This window comes from Mus musculus, chromosome 10 (genome assembly GCF_000001635.26).
Source record: "Mus musculus strain C57BL/6J chromosome 10, GRCm38.p6 C57BL/6J".
Classification (NCBI taxonomy): Eukaryota; Metazoa; Chordata; class Mammalia; order Rodentia; family Muridae; genus Mus; species Mus musculus.
This window is the reverse complement of record NC_000076.6, coordinates 30448095-30454222: the sequence shown is the minus strand read 5'-3', so window position 1 is coordinate 30454222 and position 6128 is coordinate 30448095. Positions and strand designations below refer to the sequence as shown.

At 39.3% G+C, this 6128-nt stretch overlaps 1 long non-coding RNA gene across 1 annotated transcript; it reads right to left on the bottom strand.

Annotated features, from left to right (window-relative positions):
- Window positions 1–2519: 2519 nt before the first annotated feature.
- On the bottom strand, window positions 2520–3703 carry Gm40622. Its single transcript, XR_871567.1, has 3 exons — window positions 3535–3703; window positions 3076–3151; window positions 2520–2554 (listed from the first exon to the last, which is right to left on the bottom strand). It is a non-coding gene; the product is annotated as a predicted gene, 40622 (long non-coding RNA).
- Between the last annotated feature and the right edge of the window lie 2425 nt (window positions 3704–6128).

The window sequence follows — 6128 nt, the reverse complement described above, 5'->3', positions numbered from 1 at the left end:
TTAGAGTCCATGGAAAACTGGAAACTGTATTTGTCCTAGGAATTTCTAGAAATGTCAGGAATATTTTCCAATCCAGTGATTCTCTTTCCAAAGATTGTTTGCTGGGTGATCAGTAGGTACTGGGATTGGAAATTCTCACAAATGAGTGGAAAATTAATACACTTTCAACTTGGAATTCAGAAAAAGTGTGAGCTCTACCAGTCTTGGAGATAAATGACATAATCCACATCTGTGAAGATGTCCAAGTCAACTTCATTGTGTCCTGGACCTCTAAAGTTTTTAGGCTTCTCTGCGTGGAAAGGAAGCTTATATTTTAACCTGCCCCATGAACTGTTGATTATTTCTGAAACATTTCTCACATTGCTTATTTAATGAGGGGTAGAAAGAGGGAGGTATTTTCTTGGAAAGTTATTATGTTATTTCCTTACAAGTCAAAATGTCATTTTGAAGTTTTGTGGGTTATCTCTACATCTGGTCCATCATAAATCTGAGTGATCCGTATAAAATTAAAGCATGAAATTCATATTTTATCTAAGTGTATTAACTCTATTACACTGCTTAGTTAAACCGCAGATACAAGAGAGGCAGAAATAAGAATAGTTGGCTCTTTCTGTGGATGTCAAGATTTCTTTCTCATTTTATATTCTCTATTCTCAATGTATATGGAATTCTAAAATAAATGGAGATTAAGAAACACAAGTCATTGCAATTAAGTATGTGGGACCAGGAGTTTAGAGACCAGTAAATACTAAGGAATTGAAACTGGTTTCTTCCTATTATATTTGAGTTTTTGACTCAACCTCTAACAAAGAAATTTCAATAGTAATAATAAAATAGTTGCAACCTTATAGTCATTTTTTTTTATCATGAACAAGTCTATGTCAACTGGCTAATTGTTTGGGGGCTTCCTTCTTCCTTGTCCTTTACATAGGCTGCCACCAGATTCCAAGTGGGTCTTCCTATCTTAAAGATACAATCTTTACCTGTGTCTGGGTTTTTTTTAGTTAATTCCAGATGTAGTCAAGTTGGCAACCAAAAACCCCTATATGAATGCCATTTCATGTACACACACACACACACACACACACACACACACACACAAACAATAATAATGATTAATAATAATAATAATAATAACAATTTTAGAAAATAAAGGAAATGTCTCTTCCTCATAGGAAAATAATCTTGCTGCTGCAGCCTCTCTCATTATCAACATTGCTCTTTTTATGGCTGCTTAAATAAAAATCAATTGCAAGGAATGCTTCTGTCACAGGATCTACATTCTGTATCTAGGCAACTCTAGAGTAATATGTTGTAATCATTTAAAATAATCATCAAATGTATTCCAGAGAACACATTTTCAAAGTGTCAAGCTGCATTTTACATTATTTTAGATTTCCCATGATAGCTGTGTGAGAAACACTCTCTGAGTTCTATCTTACCACCTACATGGCAAGCAAGAAAAGATCTTAATGATTTCTGGACCGTGAATCAATTCTTATTCTTATTTTGAGACAGGGTCTCACTCTGTATCACACAGGCTGGTCTGGAACTCATTGTCTAACTTAGGTTAGCCTAAAAGTCATCATCGCCCTCCTGCCTCAGTCTCCAGAGTGCATAGTGATATGTGTTTGCCATTGTCTCTGAAAGAATGTAGTTTTTCAACCTTTGCTTTTTCAATCAAGTTTGATAATCAATTGAAAAAAAAATCTGACCTTGAACAAAGATTTTATTTATCTTTACTTAATTTGCCTTAGAGATTAAGTTGGTTTATAAAGCTATTTAAGCTCTTTATTGTGTGTTCTTGGGTCAAGGGTAGGCGGTGTGGTTGTAAATAGAGGAAAAAGAGAACTGCACTTAAAAATGCCTGTTAGCCTTTTAAAGGAACATCTCCAAGCGCTCACTGTTTATTCTTATGGTAAGTGGTTTTATAAAGTGCTGGGTAGGACAATTTTCCTAAAATTTCCTGTGGGCTTTAATGACCAGAAGTATTATTCAAAATTTCTTCCAGAATGCTGTCTGGAAGGGTGTGTGGTCTGGTTTGGAGTGCCCCAGTGTTTTTCTGGACAGGTCAATCTCCAGACTCAGCAGGCCACCCTGGTTGAGATGTTCCTTGAACAGCCAACTTTCTTCCTCAACACCTTCCTGCCTTAGTTGGGGCCTGCAGTGTGCATTTCTGCTTGATCCTCACTGGTATTCTGGTGTTGCTTTCATTGGCCTGGAGCAGCCATTTCCCTAGACAGGCAGGTGTCAGACCTGCTCATCCATGACCCAGATTCTCACTAGGATTGTCTTCTCCGTATTTTCAGGTGCTTTCCCCATGCCCCTCAGGAGCTAGTTGTATGTAAAGTCACACAGTCTCTGATACACTGTCCTAAAAGAAAACAATTATTATTTTTAAATTGTGCACACACACACACACACACAAACACACACATACGTACATGCGCATGTGAGCACATGTCTGCAGAAGTCAGGTGCACCAGATCCCATTTCTTGATTTACAGGTGGTTGTGAGCTGCCCAGTGTGGGTGCTGGCAATTGAAATTAGGTCCTGTGTAAGAAAAATACACACTCTTAATTGATCAGCTAGCCCCCCAGCTCCAGGATCCTTGCCTTTTAGCTAAGGGGATCTTTTGGTCACATTATTATAATGTAAAGAAATGAACGAGCATTATTTCTGGATATATAAATGTTTAAATTTTTAATCCAAAAATTTCTATCCATTTTAAGGTATTTCTTAATGGACATAAAATTCTAGATATTTGTTGTGTGAATATATATATTGGATATATGTTTATTTTCACTTCAACAGGAATATGAAGAGCAAGATCACTAGACATGGAATTTCTAAGACAAGACAGTATTTATTTGGGCTTACAGTGTGAGGAGATGCAGCTCATTATGTTGGGAAAAGTATGAAGGCAGGAGCATGCGGCAGTGGTTGCATTATGTCCACAGTCAGGAGGCAAGACACAGAAAACAAGGACAGTACTTGAAAACTCTCAAACACCCCTCCCCATGATCCACTTCCTCCAGCAATGTGCCAACTCCCTGAAGGCTTCCCAACCTTACCAAATGGTACCAGATGTGTTCCGACGAACGATAGGGAGCGTTTCACATTCAAACCACAGCAACTGTGTTTTTCTTCCTATGTGGAACATAGATTTAGATGTGTGGGGATCAAGAAAGAAGAAGCAGAAAGACAGTATCTTAAGCATGGAAAAAATGTTATGGCATATATGTGACATAAAAGCAAAAAGGGGACATTTGAGTGCAATAAAGAAAACAGGGGTGCTGGGCAAAAGTAGAGTGAAAAGATGGATAAGAACAGAGTATTACAAAAACCCCATAATGAGCCCGCTCAACACGAGGGAAACCATGCCTGGCACTGGGAACCGAGACAAAATGCTCATGACTAATGATGTCATGAATGTTGGAGGAGAACCAACAACCACCACCTTACCAAACCACCGTAATTCCTAACTGCATTCTAAAACTGTCATTATATCAGCAAATTATTGTAGTTCTCACCCCTCAGCAAGCAAAGTTTTCCTTGCAAGAAACAGAGACCATTACAGAAAATCACAGCCAATCAAAATGCAGAGTTCTGGAGGCCAATTCCAACTGATACATCTACAGCATAACTCCTGCTCCCCAGGCTCAGGGATCACTGTAGAAGAAGAGAGAGATGTAAGAGCCAAAGGATCAGAAAGCTTGCTGCGAGACTCTGTCTCACAGTAAAGTGAAAAGCTACACCCATAATGTCTCAGCAGCATGGCTGCCTAAATATGACCTGAACAGAGAGGACACCAGTAGACATGCCACTGTGGAAAGAGGGAAGGTCGTGGTGCCTCAACCCTAGACAAAGAACTACAAGCAACTAAGGAATACCGAGAAAGGGAAAGACAGGCTTCCCCGGGGAAGAGCAAATCAACTGACTATCAAATACTAAATTGTCGGTCAATCCTGATAACATGTACGCACAAGTAATGTTATACAGAGTGAATGGTTGTGTATATGTATTTAGGTATATAGATATATAAATGTGTGTGTGTGTGTGTGTGTGTGTGTGTAACAACAAAGAAAACAGAGGCAATGTATTTGGAAGACCAGGGGGTGGAGCAGCTATACAGATGAATTTGTAGGGGAAAAAGGAAAAAGAAAACGATGTGATTATATTATAATCTCAAAAACTGAAAATGATAATGAAAGGGAAAGAAATAAGTTAGGGGTTGAAGTGAAGGAAGGAAAGGAAAAGGAGAAATGATGTAATTAAATTTTAAGTTTTTTGTTTTTTTTGGTTTTGTTTTTTCGAGACAGGGTTTCTCTGTATAGCTCTGGCTGTCCTGCAACTCACTTTGTAGACCAGGCTGGCCTCGAACTCAGAAATCCACCCTGCTTCTGCCTTTAAAAAATTTAAAAAATTAATTTTCAAGATGGAAATTTAAAATTATAATGAAACTCAATATTTATATGCTAACTTAACTGCCATCTTCTGATACATATGCAGCTAGAGACACGAGCTCCGTGGGGTACTGGTTAGTTCATATTGTTGTTCCACCTATAGGGTTGCAGACCCCTTTAGCTTCTTGGGTACTTTCTCTAGCTCCTCCATTGGGGGCCCTGTGATCCATCCAATAGCTGACTGTCAGTATCTACTCTTTTTTATGTTTAGTATATATGCTTGAATGTGAAGTAAACCAAATATTAGGTTATTTTTTTCTTGTTGAGCAGTAATTAAAATAGTTTTGTGTCTAATTTTAATACAGAAAATAGAGCTTTTCTACCTAATTAAAAAAATCAGCTATTTCTGGTGATTTCCATAATACTGTCAAATGTAATTTTGTCAGTGTTACTTTTTGTTCAAACTAAAACAACTGAGAAAATGCCTGAGTCTGAGAGATTTCTATGAGTTTCATATGTATGATTTTCTCATTTGGAAAAAAGTTTCATGACAATTCCAAGATTTTCAGTTGAGATACACACCCTATGAGCACAGAATATAAGTAACATTGAGACTCAATGCAGGCACCAAGGATCCTGCAAAACCTATATGAGCCAACCTTTCATCTTAAGCATTTCTCTTGTGGTGATGCTATCGATATAAGATGACATATCCCTGGTTAAGAGCAGGAGATACAACAGGTAACAGAGAGGAAACGATATTATTAAGCTGGAGGCAGAACTGTCATCTTTCCCATGTTTGTTTAAAAACATGCTGGATATGTACAGTGTTCTTCAGGTGAGTACATTCTACATTCCCTATTTCATGTACTTTGGTTCTCAGCTGGTACCACAGCAAAATGCAAGGACTGACTCTCTGTGGTCAACAAGAGGTCTAATCTCCACCCCTCAAGGTTGATTCCCGCTGAGCTAGGATCTGGGAGGAAGATAAAAGGAAGTCGGAATCTTCTTTTCTTTGGTTAAAGCATCTTCTACTTTATATCTTTTAAGAGGAGGTGAAGTGTTTGCCACATCACTACAGAGTGCACAGGTTGGGGGAGTGATGGAGATGGGGATGATTGACACAAAGAAAAGTTCTAGTCCTGCCCTGGTTTTCGAGGGTGTGGTCCAGAAGCAGAATAGATTTAAAGTCTTTTATGAGCGGGTCTTTGAACACTAACATTTCAGAAAGGAAGTCAGTCAGGCTTACAGCTTAAGGTAGAGATGATTCTCGGTTGGAGGAGATGAGGTTGCAAGAGATGAGGTTAAGGTGTTCCCAGCGCGCTAGCTCCAGAATCAAGGAAAGAAAGGGAAGAAGATTGTTATTATTTTTTAATTCCTGAGACTGAAAAGGCGAACAAGATGGCTTAAGAAGCTCTTCTTGGTGTTGGAAAGAGAGATGTCGTTGTGGGTCTGGACAAGACGGGCACCTCGGCTGCCTGGGAAGCCGTCGAGATTGTAGAGAGGAGTGGCCGAGTATGTGACTGGCCGGATGGCTAGCCCGACAACGTGGGGTGCCAAGGGAGTATCCCTGTTGGCATCTTCCCTTTTCCAGAGACCTTGCCAATAGTTCCATTCAAAGCTAGGTGGCTCCCTTCACAGGGTCATTTAAGCCTTCTGGGCTTCTTGGATGATTTGGGGTTTTGGGAGTTGGTGGGGGGGGTGCGGGGGAGACAAACTGG